Source organism: Hypomesus transpacificus, unplaced genomic scaffold (assembly GCF_021917145.1).
Source record: "Hypomesus transpacificus isolate Combined female unplaced genomic scaffold, fHypTra1 scaffold_30, whole genome shotgun sequence".
NCBI lineage: Eukaryota > Metazoa > Chordata > Actinopteri > Osmeriformes > Osmeridae > Hypomesus > Hypomesus transpacificus.
The window spans coordinates 1-6,143 of record NW_025813826.1 but is presented as its reverse complement, the minus strand read 5'-3'; positions in this window follow the sequence as shown (position 1 = coordinate 6,143).

The following is a 6,143-nucleotide window of genomic DNA, read 5'->3' as shown; positions in this document are numbered from 1 at the left end:
AATTCATTGAAAATAGTTTGGGGTGAAAATGAAAAAAATAAAGATTGTGCAAAATGTGTGCATAGTCAGTGAACACTTTGAAATAGATTTGATGATGATAGGTCCCATGACCAAAAAGCTATTGAAGTTTCAAACTTTCAGAAATTCACTGAAAATAGTGTGAGGTGAAAAAGAACAAACGAAAGGCTGTACAACATTTATGCATAGTCAGTGAACACTCTGAAATAGATTTGATGATGATAGGTCCCATGACCAAAAAGCTATTGAAATTTGAAATAGTAAACAATTCACTTAAAATAGTTTGAGGTGAAAATGAAAAAAATAAAGGCTGTGTAACATGTATACATAGTCAATGAACACTCTGAAACTAATTTGAGGATGATAGGTCACATGACCAAAAAGCTATTGAAGTTTGAAATACTAAACAATTCACTGAAAATAGTTTGAGGTGAAAATGAAAAAAATAAAGGCTGTGCAACATGTATGCATAGTCAGTGAACACTCTGAAACTAATTTGAGGATGATAAGTCACATGACCAGAAAGCTATTAAATTGCAAACTTAAGAAACTAACTGAAAATAGTTTGAGGTGAAAATGAAAAAAATAAAGGCTGTAAAACATGTATGCATAGTCAGTGAAGACTTTTAAATTGATATGAGGATGATAGGTCACATGACCAAAAAGCTTTTGAAGCTTGAAATACTAAACAATTCACTGAAGATAGTTTGAGGGGAAAATGAAAAAAATAAACACTGTGCTACATGTGTACATAATCAGTGAACACTGAAACTAATTTGACGATGATAAGTCACATGAGCAAAACGCTATTGAAGTTTCAAACTTTCAGAAACTCACTGAAAATAGTTTGAGGTGAAAATGAAAGAAATAAAGACTACAAAACATGTATGCATAGTCAGTGAACACTCTGTAATAGATTTGATGATGATAGGTCACATGACCAAAAAGCTATTGAAGTTTCAAACTTTCAGAAATTTACTGAAAATAGTGTGAGGTGAAAAAGAACAAACGAAAGAATGTACAACATTTATGCATAGTCAATGAACACTCTAAAATAGATTTGATGATGATAGGTCACATGACCAAAAAGCTATTGAAATTTGAAATAGTAAACAATTCACTGAAAATAGTGTGAGGTGAAAATGAAAAAATAAAGGCTGTGTAACATGTATACATAGTCAATGAACACTCTGAAACTAATTTGAGGATGATAGGTCACATGACCAAAAAGCTATTGAAGTTTGAAATACTAAACAATTCACTGAAGATAGTTTGAGGGGAAAATGAAAAAAATAAAGGCTGTGCTACATGTGTCCATAATCAGTGAACACTGAAACTAATTTGACGATGATAAGTCACATGAGCAAAACGATATTGAAGTTTCAACTTTCAGAAACTCACTGAAAATAGTTTGAGGTGAAAATGAAAGAAATAAAGACTGTAAAACATGTATGCATAGTCAGTGAACACTCTGTAATAGATTTGATGATGATAAGTCCCATGACCAAAAAGCTATTGAAGTTTCAAACTTTCAGAAATTTACTGAAAATAGTGTGAGGTGAAAAAGAACAAACGAAAGGCTGTACAACATTTATGCATAGTCAATGAACACTCTAAAATAGATTTGATGATGATAGGTCACATGACCAAAAAGCTATTGACATTTGAAATAGTAAACAATTCAGTTAAAATAGTTTGAGGTGAAAATGAAAAAATAAAGGCTGTGTAACATGTATACATAGTCAATGAACACTCTGAAACTAATTTGAGGATGATAGGTCACATGACCAAAAAGCTATTGAAGTTTGAAATACTAAACAATTCACAGAAAATAGTTTGAGGTGAAAATGAAAAAAATAAAGGCTGTGCAACATGTATGCATAGTCATTGAACAGTCTGAAACTAATTTGAGGATGTTAAGTCACATGACCAGAAAGTTATTAAATTGCAAACTTCAGAAACTCACTGAAAATAGTTTGAGGTGAAAATGAAAAAAATAAAGGCTGTAAAACATGTATGCATAGTCAGTGAACACTTTGAAATTGATATGAGGATGATAGGTCACATGACCAAAAAGCTATTGAAGTTTGAAATACTAAACAATTCACTGAAAATAGTTTGAGGTAAAATTGAAAAAAATAAAGGATGTGAAACATGTATGCATAGTCAGTGAACACTTTGAAATTAATTTGAGGATGATAGGTCACATGCCCAAAAAGCTATTGAAGTTTCAAACTTTCAGAAACTCACTGAAAATAGTTTGAGGTGAAAATGAAAGAAATAAAGACTACAAAACATGTATGCATAGTCAGTGAACACTCTGTAATAGATTTGATGATGATAGGTCACATGACCAAAAAGCTATTGAAGTTTCAAACTTTCAGAAATTTACTGAAAATAGTGTGAGGTGAAAAAGAACAAACGAAAGAATGTACAACATTTATGCATAGTCAATGAACACTCTAAAATAGATTTGATGATGATAGGTCACATGACCAAAAAGCTATTGAAATTTGAAATAGTAAACAATTCACTGAAAATAGTGTGAGGTGAAAATGAAAAAATAAAGGCTGTGTAACATGTATACATAGTCAATGAACACTGAAACTAATTTGACGATGATAAGTCACATGAGCAAAACGATATTGAAGTTTCAACTTTCAGAAACTCACTGAAAATAGTTTGAGGTGAAAATGAAAGAAATAAAGACTGTAAAACATGTATGCATAGTCAGTAAACACTCTGTAATAGATTTGATGATGATAAGTCCCATGACCAAAAAGCTATTGAAGTTTCAAACTTTCAGAAATTTACTGAAAATAGTGTGAGGTGAAAAAGAACAAACGAAAGGCTGTACAACATTTATGCATAGTCAATGAACACTCTAAAATAGATTTGATGATGATAGGTCACATGACCAAAAAGCTATTGACATTTGAAATAGTAAACAATTCAGTTAAAATAGTTTGAGGTGAAAATGAAAAAATAAAGGCTGTGTAACATGTATACATAGTCAATGAACACTCTGAAACTAATTTGAGGATGATAGGTCACATGACCAAAAAGCTATTGAAGTTTGAAATACTAAACAATTCACAGAAAATAGTTTGAGGTGAAAATGAAAAAAATAAAGGCTGTGCAACATGTATGCATAGTCATTGAACAGTCTGAAACTAATTTGAGGATGTTAAGTCACATGACCAAAAAGCTATTGAAGCTTGAAATACTAAAAAATTCACTGAAGATAGTTTGAGGGGAAAATGACAAAAATAAAGACTGTGCTACATGTGTGCATAATCAGTGAACACTGAAACTAATTTGACGATGATAAGTCACATGAGCAAAATGCTATTGAAGTTTCAAACTTTCAGAAACTCACTGAAAATAGTTTGAGGTGAAAATGAAAGAAATAAAGACTACAAAACATGTATGCATAGTCAGTGAACACTCTGTAATAGATTTGATGATGATAGGTCACATGACCAAAAAGCTATTGAAATTTGAAATAGTAAACAATTCACTGAAAATAGTGTGAGGTGAAAATGAAAAAAATAAAGGCTGTGTAACATGTATACATAGTCAATGAACACTCTGAAACTAATTTGAGGATGATAGGTCACATGACCAAAAGCAATTGAAGTTTGAAATACTAAACAATTCACTGAAAATAGTTTGAGGTGAAAATGAAAAAAATAAAGGCTGTGCAACATGTATGCATAGTCAATGAACACTCTGAAACTAATTTGAGGATGATAAGTCACATGACCAGAAAGCTATTAAATTTCAAACTTAAGAAACTCACTGAAAATAGTTTGAGGTGAAAATGAAAAAAATAAAGGCTGTGCAACATGTATGCATAGTCAGTGAACACTTTGAAATTGATTTGAGTATGATAGGTCACATACCCAAAAAGCTATTGAAGTTTGAAATACTAAACAATTCACTGAAAATAGTTTGAGGTGAAAATGAAAAAAATTAAGGCTTTGCAACATCTATGCATAGTCAGTGAACACTTTGAAATGGATTTGAGGATGATAGGTCACCTGACCAAAAAGCTAGTGAAGTTTGAAATACTAAACAATTCATTGAAAATAGTTTGGGGTGAAAATGAAAAAAATAAAGATTGTGCAAAATGTATGCATAGTCAGTGAACACTCTGAAATAGATTTGATGATGATAGGTCCCATGACCAAAAAGCTATTGAAATTTCAAACTTTCAGAAATTCACTGAAAATAGTGTGAGGTGAAAATGAAAAAACGAAAGGCTGTGCAACATGTATATGCATAGTCAGTGAACACTTTGAAATAGATTTGAGGATGATAGGTCACATGACCAAAAAGCTATTGAAATTTGAAATAGTAAACAATTCACTGAAAATAGTTTGAGGTGAAAATGAAAAAAATAAAGGCTGTGTAACATGTATGCATAGTCAGTGAACACTCTGAAACTAATTTGAGGATGATAAGTCACATGACCAAAAAGCTATTGAAGTTTGAAATACTAAACAATTCACTGAAAATAGTTTGAGGTGAAAATGAAAAAAATAAAGGCTGTGCAACATGTATGCATAGTCAGTGAACACTCTGAAACTAATTTGAGGATGATAAGTCACATGACCAGAAAGCTATTAAATTGCAAACTTAAGAAACTAACTGAAAATAGTTTGAGGTGAAAATGAAAAAAATAAAGGCTGTAAAACATGTATGCATAGTCAGTGAAGACTTTTAAATTGATATGAGGATGATAGGTCACATGACCAAAAAGCTTTTGAAGCTTGAAATACTAAACATTTCACTGAAGATAGTTTGAGGGGAAAATGAAAAAAATAAAGGCTGTGCTACATGTGTGCATAATCAGTGAACACTGAAACTAATTTGACGATGATAAGTCACATGACCAAAACGCTATTGAAGTTTCAAACTTACAGAAACTCACTGAAAATAGTTTGAGGTGAAAATGAAAGAAATAAAGACTGTAAAACATGTATGCATAGTCAGTGAACACTCTGAAATAGATTTGATGATGATAGGTCCCATGACCAAAAAGCTATTGCAGTTTCAAACTTTCAGAAATTCACTGAAAATAGTGTGAGGTGAAAAAGAACAAACGAAAGAATGTACAACATTTATGCATAGTCAATGAACACTCTAAAATAGATTTGATGATGATAGGTCACATGACCAAAAAGCTATTGAAATTTGAAATACTAAACAATTCACTGAAAATAGTGTGAGGTGAAAATGAAAAAATAAAGGCTGTGCAACATGTATACATAGTCAATGAACACTCTGAAACTAATTTGAGGATGATAGGTCACATGACCAAAAAGCTATTGAAGTTTGAAATACTAAACAATTCACAGAAAATAGTTTGAGGTGAAAATGAAAAAAATAAAGGCTGTGCAACATGTATGCATAGTCAGTGAACAGCTCTGAAACTAATTTGAGGATGATAAGTCACATGACCAGAAAGCTATTAAATTTCAAACTTCAGAAACTCACTGAAAATAGTTTGAGGTGAAAATGAAAAAAATAAAGGCTGTAAAACATGTATGCATAGTCAGTGAACACTTTGAAATTGATATGAGGATGATAGGTCACATGACCAAAAAGCTATTGAAGTTTGAAATACTAAACAATTCACTGAAAATAGTTTGAGGTGAAAATGAAAAAAATAAAGGATGTGAAACATGTATGCATAGTCAGTGAACACTTTGAAACTAATTTGACGATGATAAGTCACATGACCAAAAAGCTATTGAAGTTTCAAACTACTCAGAAACTCACTGAAAATAGTTTGAGGTGAAAATGAAAGAAATAAAGACTGCAAAACATGTATGCATAGTCAGTGAACACTCTGTGAAATAGATTTGATGATGATAGGTCCCATGACCAAAAAGCTATTGAAGTTTCAAACTTTCAGAAATTCACTGAAAATAGTGTGAGGTGAAAAAGAACAAACGAAAGGCTCTACAACATTATGCATAGTCAATGAACACTCTGAAATAGATTTGATGATGATAAGTCACAAGACCAAAAAGCTATTGAAATTTGAAATACTAAACAATTCACTGAAAATAGTGTGAGGTGAAAATGAAAAAACTAAAGGATGTGCAACATGTATA